Source organism: Protopterus annectens, chromosome 1.part2, assembly GCF_019279795.1.
Source record: "Protopterus annectens isolate FY-2018-M chromosome 1.part2, PAN1.0, whole genome shotgun sequence".
Taxonomy (NCBI): domain Eukaryota; kingdom Metazoa; phylum Chordata; order Ceratodontiformes; family Protopteridae; genus Protopterus; species Protopterus annectens.
The window spans coordinates 1,015,682,868-1,015,697,337 of NC_056727.1; positions in this window are offsets into that span (position 1 = coordinate 1,015,682,868).

The window sequence follows — 14,470 nt, forward strand, 5'->3', positions numbered from 1 at the left end:
TTTTGCAGATGATTGCAGTCAAGCAGGTCTCTCAGAAGTAAAGCATAAAATGATTTCTCAAACTTTGAGGCTAGCACTTAAAGTATAGAGGATGCCTCTAAGGTATTAAATATCAGAAAACAAAGAAGTGACAAGACCACCAACTCGTCTTATAGCAGTGAGACACGCAGTACACTGTTCAAGGAAACACACAATTAGGAAACAGAAAAAACGAAAATACAGTACTTTTAAAACAGCAAGTTTCTACTTAACAGAAGACTAAAATACACTAATGCAAGTTTCGCTTAATGCCAACTTCTAATGCAGATGATTTTAGACAAGCAGGTCTCTCAGAAGTTGAGCATACAATGATTTTTCAAACACTGAGACTAACACTTAAAGTAAAGAGGAAGCCTTCTAGGCTATTAAATATCAGATAACAAGGAAGTAATAAGACCACCATCCCCTCTTAAAGCAGAGAGACACACAGCACACTGTTCAATGAAACACACAATTAGGAAACATAAAAAATGAAAATACAGTACTTTTAAAACTACAAGTTTGTACTTAACAGAAGACTAAAATAAACTACTGCAAGTTTCACTTAATGTCAACTTCTAATGCAGATGATTTTAGCCAAGCAGTTCTCTAAGAAGTTGAGCATAAAATGATTTCTCAAACTTTGAGGTTAACATTTAAACTACAGAGGAAGCACTCTAGGCTATTAAATATCAGATAACAAATAAGTGATAAGACCAACACCCCCTCTTATAGCTGAGAAACACACACAACACACTGTTCAATGAAACACATACCTAGGAAACAGAAAAAATGAAAATACATTACTTTTAAAACCTGCAAGTTTGTACTTAACAGAAGATTAAAATACACTACTTCAAGTTTCACATAACTTCAACTTCTAATGCAGATGATTGTAGCCAAACAGGTCTCTCAGAAGTTGAGCATACAATGATTTCTCAAACTTTGAGGTTAGCACTTAAAGTACAGAGGAAGCCCGCTAGGCCATTAAATATGATATAACAAATAAGTGATAAGACCAACACCCCTCTTATAGCAGAGACACACACAGCACACTGTTCAGTGAAACACATATTTAGGAAACAGAAATAAATGAAAATACAGTGCTTTTAAAACTGCAAATTTTTACTTAACAGAAGACAAAAATACACTACTGCAAGTTTCACTTAACTTCAGCTGCTAATCAAGATGATACGAACCAAGCAGGTCTCTCAGAAGTTGAGCATAATATGATTTCTCAAACTTTGAGGCTATCACTTAAAGTACAGAGGAAGCTCTCAAGGCTATTAAATATCAGATAACAAAGAAGTAATAGGACCAAAACCCGCTTTTATAGCAGAGAGACACACAGCACACTGTTCAATGAAATAAACAATTAGGAAACAGAAACAATGAAAATAACTTCAGTTTCTAATGTAGATGATTGTAGCCAAGCAGGTCTCTCAGAAGTTGAGCATAAAATGATTTCTCAAACTTTGAGGTAGCACTTAAATTACAGAGGAAGCCCTCTAAGGTATTAAATATCAGATAACAAGGAAGTGATATGACCACCACCCCCTTATATCAGAGAGACACACAGCACACTGTTCAATGAAACACACAATTAGGAAACAGAAAAAATTAAAATACTGTTCTTTTAAAACGGAAAGTTTGTGCTTAACAGAAGACTAAAATATACTACAGGAAGTTTCACTAAACTTCAGCTTCTAAGGTGGATGATTGCAGCCAAGCAGGTCTCTTAGAAGTTGAGCATAAAATGATTTCTCAAACTTTGAGGTTAGCACTTAAATTACAGAGGAAGCCCTCTAGGCTATTAAATATAAGATAACAAAGAAGTGATAAGACCACCAGCTGCTTATAGCAGAGAGACACACAGCACACTGTTCAATGAAACATACATTTAGGAAATAAAAAAAATGAAAATACAGTACTTTTAAAACTGCAAGTTTGTACTTAACAGAAGACAAAAATACACTACTACAAGTTTCACCTAACTTCAGCTTCTAATGCAGATGATTGCAGCCAAGCAGGTCTCTCTTAAGTTGAGCATAAAATGATTTCTCAAACTTTGAGGTTAGCACTTAAAGTACAGAGGAAGCCCTCTATGCTATTAAATATTAGATAACAAATAAGTGATAAGACCAACACCCCCTCTTATAGCAGAGAGACAAACAGCACACTGTTCAATGAAACACACATTTAGGAAACAGAATAAAATGAAATTACAGTACTTTTAAAACTGCAAGTTTGCACGTAACAGAAGACAAAAATACACTACTGCAAGTTTCACTTAACTACAGCTTCTAACGAAGATGATTGTAGCCAAGCAGGTCTCTCAGAAGTTGAGCATAAAATGATTTCTCAAACTTTGAGGCTATCACTTAAAGTACAGAGGAAGCTCTCAAGGCTATTAAATATCAGATAACAAAGAAGTAATAAGACCACCACCCACTTTTATAGCAGAGAGACACACAGCACACTGTTCAATGAAATACACATTTAGGAAACAGAAAAAAAATAATTTTACTTCAGTTTCTAATGTAGATGATTGTAGCCAAGCAGGTCTCTCAGACGTTGAGCATAAAATTATTTCTCAAACTTTGAGGCTAGCACTTAAAGTACAGAGGAAGCCCTCTAGGCTATTAAATATCAGATAAGAAAGAAGTGATAATACTACCACCCCCTCTTATAGCAGAGAGACACACAACACACGGTTCAATGAAACACACAATTAGAAAACAGAAACAATGAAAATACAGTACTTTTAAAACTGCAAGTTTGTACTTATCAGTAGACTAAAATACACTACTGCAAGTGTCACTTAACTTCAGCTTCTAATGCAGATGATTGCCGTCAAGCAGGTCTCTCAGAAGTTAAGCATAAAATGATTTCTCAAACTTTGAGGCTAGAACTTAAAGTATAGAGAATGCCCTCTAAGCTATTAAATATCAGATAACAAAGAAGTGACAAGACCAACAACCCGTCTTATAGCAGTGAGACACACAGCACACTGTTCAAGGAAACACACAATTAGGAAACAAAAAAATGAAAATACAGTACTTTTAAAACTGCAAGTTTCTACTTAACAGAAGACTAAAATACGCTACTGCAAGTTTTACCTAACTTCAGCTTCTAATGCAGATGATTGTAGCCAAGCAGGTCTCTCAGAAGTTGAGCATAAAATTATTTCTCAAACATTGAGACTAACACTTAAAGTAAAGAGGAAGACCTCTAGGCTATTAAATATCAGATAACAAAGAAGTGATAAGACCACCATCCCCTCTTAAAGCAGAGAGACACACAGCACACTGTTTAATGAAACACAATTAGGAAATAGAAAAAATGAAAATACAGTACTTTTAAAACTACAAGTTTGTACTTAACAGAAGACTAAAATAAACTACTGCAAGTTTCACTTAATGTCAACTTTTAATGCAGATGATTTTAGCCAAACAGTTCTCTAAGAAGCTGAGCATAAAATGATTTCTCAAACTTTGAGGTTAACACTTAAAGTACAGAGGAAGCACTCTAGACTATTAAATATCAGATAACACATAAGTGATTAGACCACCACCACCCCCTCGTATAACAGAGAGACACACACAACACACTGTTCAATGAAACACACACTTAGGAAACAGAAAAAAATGAAAATACATTACTTTTAAAACTGCAAGTTTGTACTTAACAGATGACTAAAATACACTACTTCAACTTTCACATAACTTCAGCTTCTAATGCAGATGATTGTAGCCAAACAGGTCTCTCAGAAGAAGAGCATAAAATGATTTCTAAATCTTTGAGGTTAGCACTTAAAGTACAGAGGAAGCCCTCTAGGCGATTAAATATCAGATAACAAATAAGTGATAAGAGCAACACCACCTCTTATAGCAGAGACACACAGCATACTGTTCAGTAAAACACACATTTAGGAAACAGAAATAAATGAAAATACAGTGCTTTTAAAACTGCAAATTTTTACTTAACAGAAGACAAAAATACACTACTGCAAGTTTCACTTAACGTCAGCTGCTAATGAAGATGATACTAGCCAAGCAGGTCTCTCAGACGTTGAGCATTAAATGATTTCTCAAACTTTGAGGCTAGCACTTAAATTACAGAGGATGCCCTCTAGACTATTAAATATCAATTAAAGAAGTGATAAGACCACCACCCCTTCTTATAGCAGAGAGAGACACAGCACACTGTTCAATGAAACACACAATTAGGAAACAGAAAAATTGAAAATACAGTACTTTTAAAACTGCAAGGTTGTACTCTTTGCAGCAAACTAAAATACAATAATGGAAGTTTCACTTAACTTCAGCTTTTAATGTCGATGAATGTAGCCAAGCTGGTCACTCAAAAGTTGAGCATAAAATGATTTCTCAAACTATGAGGTTAAAATTAAAAGCACAGAGGAAGCCCTCTACGCTATTAAATATCAGATAACAAAGAAGTGATAAGACCACCACCCCCTCTTATAGCTGAGAGACACACACAGCACACTGTTCAATGAAACACACACTTAGGAAACAGAAAAAATTAAAATACAGTACTTTTAAAACTGCAAGTTTGTACTTAACAGAAGTCTAAAATACATGACTGCAAGTTTCACCTAACTTCAGCTTCTAATGCAGATGATTGTAGCCAAGCAGGTCTCTCAGAAGTTGAGCATAAAATGATTTCTCAAACTTTGAGGCTATCACTTAAAGTACAGAGGAAGCTCTCAAGGCTATTAAATATCAGATAACAAAGAAGTAATAAGACCACCACCCACTTTTATAGCAGAGAGACACACAGCACACTGTTCAATGAAATACACATTTAGGAAACAGAAAAAAAATAATTTTACTTCAGTTTCTAATGTAGATGATTGTAGCCAAGCAGGTCTCTCAGACATTGAGCATAAAATTATTTCTCAAACTTTGAGGCTAGCACTTAAAGTACAGAGGAAGCCCTCTAGGCTATTAAATATCAGATAAGAAAGAAGTGATAATACTACCACCCCCTCTTATAGCAGAGAGACACACAACACACGGTTCAATGAAACACACAATTAGAAAACAGAAACAATGAAAATACAGTACTTTTAAAACTGCAAGTTTGTACTTATCAGTAGACTAAAATACACTACTGCAAGTGTCACTTAACTTCAGCTTCTAATGCAGATGATTGCCGTCAAGCAGGTCTCTCAGAAGTTAAGCATAAAATGATTTCTCAAACTTTGAGGCTAGAACTTAAAGTATAGAGAATGCCCTCTAAGCTATTAAATATCAGATAACAAAGAAGTGACAAGACCAACAACCCGTCTTATAGCAGTGAGACACACAGCACACTGTTCAAGGAAACACACAATTAGGAAACAAAAAAATGAAAATACAGTACTTTTAAATCTGCAAGTTTCTACTTAACAGAAGACTAAAATACGCTACTGCAAGTTTTACCTAACTTCAGCTTCTAATGCAGATGATTGTAGCCAAGCAGGTCTCTCAGAAGTTGAGCATAAAATTATTTCTCAAACATTGAGACTAACACTTAAAGTAAAGAGGAAGACCTCTAGGCTATTAAATATCAGATAACAAAGAAGTGATAAGACCACCATCCCCTCTTAAAGCAGAGAGACACACAGCACACTGTTTAATGAAACACGCAATTAGGAAATATAAAAAAATGAAAATACAGTACTTTTAAAACTACAAGTTTGTACTTAACAGAAGACTAAAATAAACTACTGCAAGTTTCACTTAATGTCAACTTTTAATGCAGATGATTTTAGCCAAACAGTTCTCTAAGAAGCTGAGCATAAAATGATTTCTCAAACTTTGAGGTTAACACTTAAAGTACAGAGGAAGCACTCTAGACTATTAAATATCAGATAACACATAAGTGATTAGACCACCACCACCCCCTCGTATAACAGAGAGACACACACAACACACTGTTCAATGAAACACACACTTAGGAAACAGAAAAAAATGAAAATACATTACTTTTAAAACTGCAAGTTTGTACTTAACAGATGACTAAAATACACTACTTCAACTTTCACATAACTTCAGCTTCTAATGCAGATGATTGTAGCCAAACAGGTCTCTCAGAAGAAGAGCATAAAATGATTTCTAAATCTTTGAGGTTAGCACTTAAAGTACAGAGGAAGCCCTCTAGGCGATTAAATATCAGATAACAAATAAGTGATAAGAGCAACACCACCTCTTATAGCAGAGAGACACACAGCATACTGTTCAGTAAAACACACATTTAGGAAACAGAAATAAATGAAAATACAGTGCTTTTAAAACTGCAAATTTTTACTTAACAGAAGACAAAAATACACTACTGCAAGTTTCACTTAACGTCAGCTGCTAATGAAGATGATACTAGCCAAGCAGGTCTCTCAGACGTTGAGCATTAAATGATTTCTCAAACTTTGAGGCTAGCACTTAAATTACAGAGGATGCCCTCTAGACTATTAAATATCAATTAAAGAAGTGATAAGACCACCACCCCTTCTTATAGCAGAGAGAGACACAGCACACTGTTCAATGAAACACACAATTAGGAAACAGAAAAATTGAAAATACAGTACTTTTAAAACTGCAAGGTTGTACTCTTTGCAGCAGACTAAAATACAATAATGGAAGTTTCACTTAACTTCAGCTTTTAATGTCGATGAATGTAGCCAAGCAGGTCACTCAAAAGTTGAGCATAAAATGATTTCTCAAACTATGAGGTTAAAATTAAAAGCACAGAGGAAGCCCTCTACGCTATTAAATATCAGATAACAAAGAAGTGATAAGACCACCACCCCCTCTTATAGCTGAGAGACACACACAGCACACTGTTCAATGAAACACACACTTAGGAAACAGAAAAAATTAAAATACAGTACTTTTAAAACTGCAAGTTTGTACTTAACAGAAGTCTAAAATACATGACTGCAAGTTTCACCTAACTTCAGCTTCTAATGCAGATGATTGTAGCCAAGCAGGTCTCTCAGAAGTTGAGCATAAAATGATTTCTCAAACTTTGAGGCTATCACTTAAAGTACAGAGGAAGCTGTCAAGGCTATTAGATATCAGATAACAAAGAAGTAATAAGACCACCACCCACTTTTATAGCAGAGAGACACACAGCACACTGTTCAATGAAATACACAATTAGGAAACAGAAAAAAATGAATTTAACTTCAGTTTCTAATGTAGATGATTGTAGCCAAGCAGGTCTCTCAGAAGTTGAGCATAAAATGATTTCTCAAACTTTGAGGCTAGCACTTAAAGTACAGAGGAAGCTCTCTAGGCTATTAAATATCTGATAACAAAGAAGTGATAATACTACCACCCCCTCTTATAGCAGAGAGACACACAGCACACGGTTCAATGAAACACACAATTAGAAAACAGAAACAATGAAAATACAGTACTTTTAAAACTTCAAGTTTGTACTTATCAGAAGACTAAAATACACTACTGCAAGTGTCACTTGACTTCAGCTTCTAATGCAGATGATTGCAGTCAAGCAGGTCTCTCAGAAGTAAAGCATAAAATGATTTCTCAAACTTTGAGGCTAGCACTTAAAGTATAGAGGATGCCCTCTAAGGTATTAAATATCAGAAAACAAAGAAGTGACAAGACCACCAACTCGTCTTATAGCAGTGAGACACGCAGTACACTGTTCAAGGAAACACACAATTAGGAAACAGAAAAAACGAAAATACAGTACTTTTAAAACAGCAAGTTTCTACTTAACAGAAGACTAAAATACACTAATGCAAGTTTCACTTAATGCCAACTTCTAATGCAGATGATTTTAGACAAGCAGGTCTCTCAGAAGTTGAGCATACAATGATTTTTCAAACACTGAGACTAACACTTAAAGTAAAGAGGAAGCCTTCTAGGCTATTAAATATCAGATAACAAATAAGTGATAAGACTAACACCCCCTCTTATAGCTGAGAAACACACACAACACACTGTTCAATGAAACACATACCTAGGAAACAGAAAAAATGAAAATACATTACTTTTAAAACTACAAGTTTGTACTTAACAGAAGACTAAAATAAACTACTGCAAGTTTCACTTAATGTCAACTTCTAATGCAGATGATTTTAGCCAAGCAGTTCTCTAAGAAGTTGAGCATAAAATGATTTCTCAAACTTTGAGGTTAACATTTAAAGTACAGAGGAAGCACTCTAGGCTATTAAATATCAGATAACAAAGAAGTGATAAGACCACCATCCCCTCTTAAAGCAGTGAGACACGCAGTACACTGTTCAAGGAAACACGCAATTAGGAAACAGAAAAAACGAAAATACAGTACTTTTAAAACTACAAGTTTGTACTTAACAGAAGACTAAAATAAACTACTGCAAGTTTCACTTAATGTCAACTTCTAATGCAGATGATTTTAGCCAAGCAGTTCTCTAAGAAGTTGAGCATAAAATGATTTCTCAAACTTTGAGGTTAACATTTAAAGTACAGAGGAAGCACTCTAGGCTATTAAATATCAGATAACAAATAAGTGATAAGACCAACACCCCCTCTTATAGCTGAGAAACACACACAACACACTGTTCAATGAAACACATACCTAGGAAACAGAAAAAATGAAAATACATTACTTTTAAAACCTGCAAGTTTGTACTTAACAGAAGACTAAAATACACTACTTCAAGTTTCACATAACTTCAACTTCTAATGCAGATGATTGTAGCCAAACAGGTCTCTCAGAAGTTGAGCATACAATGATTTCTCAAACTTTGAGGTTAGCACTTAAAGTACAGAGGAAGCCCGCTAGGCCATTAAATATGATATAACAAATAAGTGATAAGACCAACACCCCTCTTATAGCAGAGACACACACAGCACACTGTTCAGTGAAACACATATTTAGGAAACAGAAATAAATGAAAATACAGTGCTTTTAAAACTGCAAATTTTTACTTACCAGAAGACAAAAATACACTACTGCAAGTTTCACTTAACTTCAGCTGCTAATGAAGATGATACGAACCAAGCAGGTCTCTCAGAAGTTGAGCATAATATGATTTCTCAAACTTTGAGGCTATCACTTAAAGTACAGAGGAAGCTCTCAAGGCTATTAAATATCAGATAACAAAGAAGTAATAGGACCAAAACCCGCTTTTATAGCAGAGAGACACACAGCACACTGTTCAATGAAATAAACAATTAGGAAACAGAAACAATGAAAATAACTTCAGTTTCTAATGTAGATGATTGTAGCCAAGCAGGTCTCTCAGAAGTTGAGCATAAAATGATTTCTCAAACTTTGAGGTAGCACTTAAATTACAGAGGAAGCCCTCTAAGGTATTAAATATCAGATAACAAGGAAGTGATATGACCACCACCCCCTTATAGCAGAGAGACACACAGCACACTGTTCAATGAAACACACAATTAGGAAACAGAAAAAAATAAAATACTGTTCTTTTAAAACTGAAAGTTTGTGCTTAACAGAAGACTAAAATATACTACAGGAAGTTTCACTAAACTTCAGCTTCTAAGGTGGATGCTTGCAGCCAAGCAGGTCTCTTAGAAGTTGAGCATAAAATGATTTCTCAAACTTTGAGATTAGCACTTAAATTACAGAGGAAGCCCTCTAGGCTATTAAATATAAGATAACAAAGAAGTGATAAGACCACCAGCTGCTTATAGCAGAGAGACACACAGCACACTGTTCAATGAAACATACATTTAGGAAATAAAAAAAATGAAAATACAGTACTTTTAAAACTGCAAGTTTGTACTTAACAGAAGACAAAAATACACTACTGCAAGTTTCACTTAACTTCAGCTTCTAATGAAGATGATTATAGCTAAGCAGGTCTCTCAGACGTTGAGCATTAAATGATTTCTCAAACTTTGAGGATAGCACTTAATTTACAGAGGATGCCCTCTAGGCTATTAAATATCAATTAAAGAAGTGATAAGACCACCACCCCTTCTTATAGCAGAGTGAGACACAGCACACTGTTCATTGAACCACACAATTAGGAAACAGAAAAATTGAAAATACAGTACTTTTAAAACTGCAAGTTTGTACTCTTTGCAACAGACTAAAATACAATACTGGAAGTTTCACTTAACTTCAGCTTTTAATGTCGATGATTGTAGCCCAGCAGGTCTCTCAGAAGTTGAGCATAAAATTATTTCTCAAACTATGAGGTTAACACTTAAAGTACAGAGGAAGCCCTCTAGGCTATTAAATATCAGATAACAAAGAAGTGATAAGACTACCACCCCCTCTTATAGCAGAGAGACACACACAGCACACTGTTCAATGAAACACACACTTAGGAAACAGAAAAAATGAAAACACAGTACTTTTAAAACTGCAAGTTTGTACTTAACAGAAGTCTAAAATACACGACTGCAAGTTTCACCTAACTTCAGCTTCTAATGCAGATGATTTCAGCCAAGCAGTTATATAAGAAGTTGAGCATAAAATGATTTCTCAAACTTTGAGGTTAGCACTTAAAGTACAGAGGAAGCCTTCTTGGCTATTAAATATCAGATAAATAAGTGATAAGACCAACACCCCCTCTTATAGCAGAAAGACACACAGCACACTGTTCAATGAAGCACACATTTAAGAAACAGAAACAAATGAAAATACAGTGCTTTTAAAACTTCAAGTTTGTACTTAACAGAAGACAAAAATACACTACTGCAAGTGTCACTTAACTTCAGCTTCTAATGCAGATGATTGCAGTCAAACAGGTCTCTCAGAAGTTGAGCATTAAATGATTTCTCAAACTTTGAGGCTAGCACTTAAAGTACAGAGGAAGCCCTCTAGGCTATTAAATATCAAATAAAGAAGTGATAAGACCACCGCCCCTTCTTATAGCAGAGAGGCACACAGCACACTTTTTTTCAATGAAACACACATTTAGGAAACAGACAAAATGAAAATACAGTGCTTTTAAAACTACAAGTCTGTACTTAACAGAAGACTAAAATACACTACTGCAAGTTTCACTTAACTTCAACTTCTAATGCAGATGATTGTAGCCCACAGGTCTCTCAAACGTTGAGCATAAAATCAAATGTGATCTTAGTGGATTAACCTAGTATATGATTTAGTAGGTTAACCTAGTAAACAATAAAGTTGGTGGAGTTAATGCAAAATGCATATTGCAGTATTAAACCTCAGAAGATGTTTTATTTATTTAGTTAGTTATTCATTTTTGTATTTATTGTGTGAGCTGCAGTTATAAAAAAAATATGTTTTTTGTGCAGTAATGCACCCCGAATGTTAAAACATACTTTGCTTTTTAAATTATTAATTGCATGTCCACTGAAAGCAAAACTGGCACTGAATAGTTCAGTAATTTATATTCAGGTACTGACAAGATACACATGCAGTGTCATTAGTTAAAATAATTTTGGTAAACTAGGTGCAACAGATTAACCAAAAAAATATGTGTACTCTGTATAATGCAGTGCTGGACAAACTGATTAATCTGGTAGTCTTGATGAGATAAGACAACAATCACATTTGAAAATATATCTATGCTTAAATACTGGGCTTGAAAAGATGCAATAAAGCATCAACAGAAGCAGGAATCTAAGATTTCACCATTTGCAAAGAACAAAATAAAACTGTGTTAAATAGTACACCTATACTGCATATTTGTAATGAATTTGGATATTGCTTACCCATGCTTTGAGCATAAAGAAATTCAGTGTTTAATCTTATTTAAATATTGACTCTGATAAACATGAACTGAAACAGGTGAGAGCTGAACAAAATCCCAGTCTCATGTTGGGCAGCCTATCACTAACAGATAGAATAAACTCCTTCCACCTCATTATCTGTTTTATTCTGTCATCTATGGATAGGGATGGGAAAACTTTTCTAAAGGGACAGGTGGGGTGAACATGGGAATGAATATTAACTGATACTGGGACGCAAGTATAGGCTTTGATAAGTCTTGAACTTCTGACATAATGAAAGAAAATAATCAGTAATGATCTAATTTCAAGAAAATCAAGATGTAAGTATGTTATCTTATTATGTTATTGTTATGTATGTTATGTTAGTAACGGAGTACATTTCTGCAAACTACAAAATGGAGCCATGACAGCTCCAAATAAAGGGTGGATATTATGTAGAAAGCATGCCAATGGCCAAATACATGGCCATCATCATGGAAAACAGTTGCAAAAATAAAAAAAATGAACTTTTAATTTTTTTCGCTAATCTCGGCTGTTTAAGAGTAGGGCAGCGGTGCGCAAAGGGGATCGGGTGAAAAATAAAATCAAAGCCCTAAAACAAGCATTCTAACCAAAATTACTATTTTGCCATTATACTCAATGGCAGGCGGAAGACAACATGGCCAGTGAATAGTGGTTGCTAGGGGCAGAGGCTCAGTGTGGGACCTGTAGCTATGCATCAGCAGGCAATCCTATACAAATGAGGGGAATGATACTGAATCCCAGATTTCCCCTGCATGAGACTCAGCATCCAACAGTGTAATTGCAGGAATAACTTGGCGCAAACCTAGGAGTTAGCTGACATCATTGGAGGGGGTGTCAGGCATACTGTAAGTTGATTGGAGCCCTATGGCTCGGATTTGCCCTTAGCTTAGCAGAGCTAAGCAAGGGGGTGTGTCTAAGTCTGCCTAGCACTCTTTACATTGTCTAAGTGGGTGTGCATGCCGTGCACTGAGTTTTAAAGGAAAAAAAAATTAAACCAGGAAATAGCAGCTCTGTGCACATTTGAGCACTGTGTTTGTACAGCACTCCCCTGGGCTTAAACAGGAAGGCAATGGGAAGGGAAAACAGCAGTAGGAAGGTAATCTAGGAGAAGTAGCATAGCTGGCAGGTAAAATGCATCAGAATCAGCCAATTACGCAGGCAGCAGACCAGCCCAGATCAGCCCAACATACTATTATAAACTATGCAAACAACTTTCCCCCTGGTTTTTCCCACATACTCTACACTACCGGTGTATACAAGTGAGGGAATTTTAACAAACAAAAACAACAAAATGATAGGGGCTGCAACAGCTATCATACATCAACATGTGGAAGAGGCTGAGGTTGGTGAGGATGAGAATGCTGTCGACCAACCCACAGTGAGGAGACGAAGATGAGTGTACAGACCCAGGGTAACCTACCAGAGGCTACATGAGATGGAGATAGTGGAGCACTATAGGGTGGACAGGGACCTCCTACATGAAATTGCTGAGCTGTGCCGGCCACACCATTCACACAGAACTAACAGAGGGAAATCCATCCCAGTGGATACCAAGGTATGTGCAGACCTAAGAATACTAGCCACATGTACCTTCCAAAGGCCAACTGGAGATGTATTGGGGATCTCACAGGCATCAGCATCCAGGGTACTCCACCAGTTCCTGGATGCCATGTCAGCACATGCTGGTGAGCACTTATATTTCCCCAACACCCGTGAGGCGTTGGCCAGCAATATGCATCTCTTCCACCAAATAGCAGAATACCCTGAGGTAGTGGGTGCTATAAACTGCACGCACATATGCATCAAAGCACCACCTGGTTAGTGGGGTAAGGTCTACTTAACTGCAAGGGCTTATCCTCCATCAACTGCCAGGTTGCGTGCGATGCCCAGGGCATTATAATGAATGTGTGTGCTGGCTGCCCTAGAAGCTATCACGATTCCCACATCTGGCATCTGATGCAGCTGTACCAGAGATATGCCAGTGGGCATATCCCTTACTGTCACTTAGTGGGGGATGCTGGTTATGCACTGGAGCCGTGGCTGATGACACCCATCAGAAATGCACACAAACCCGAACAAGAACTCCATAATGAGGCACACGTACAGAGCAGAGTTGTAATAGAGTATGTGTTTGGGGTGCTGAAGTCCTGGTTCCACTGCCTGGACACATCTGGTGGAGCCTTGCACTACTCCCCAGCTACATGTACTCAAATTGTCATCGTATGTGCCATGCTAGACAATATAATCCTGCGGAAACAGCTGCAGCAGGGACAGCATGGGGCAGGGCCACACAGCCCCCCACCATTGTCAAGGTCTGCACAGGCACAGAGTGACTCAGAGGAGGAGAAACAACCAGAGCCTGCCCCAGTAGGCAGAAGTAGGCATGCCAAGTATGCTCTGGGCTTGGCAAAGAGGCAATGCATAGCACATACACTGACACCGGAGGGACCCAGGTAATGACACCACTCTCTGACTCAAACATACAGTAAAAGGGATGCCAAACATGACACTACCTGTGGTCAACCATGTATATGGAGTGTACTATGTGCATCTGACATAGGCAGCCCTCGATTACCATCCTCAATACAGGCATACCCACAATGTAAGTCATTCTCCTTACCAATTGCCGAATGGAGTAGTATGTGTTGTTACTTGTATCTATGGCATGGATGTGAGCATGCAAGGGAATTGGGTGGCTGAATGAGATGCCAGCTGATAGAAGACACCTA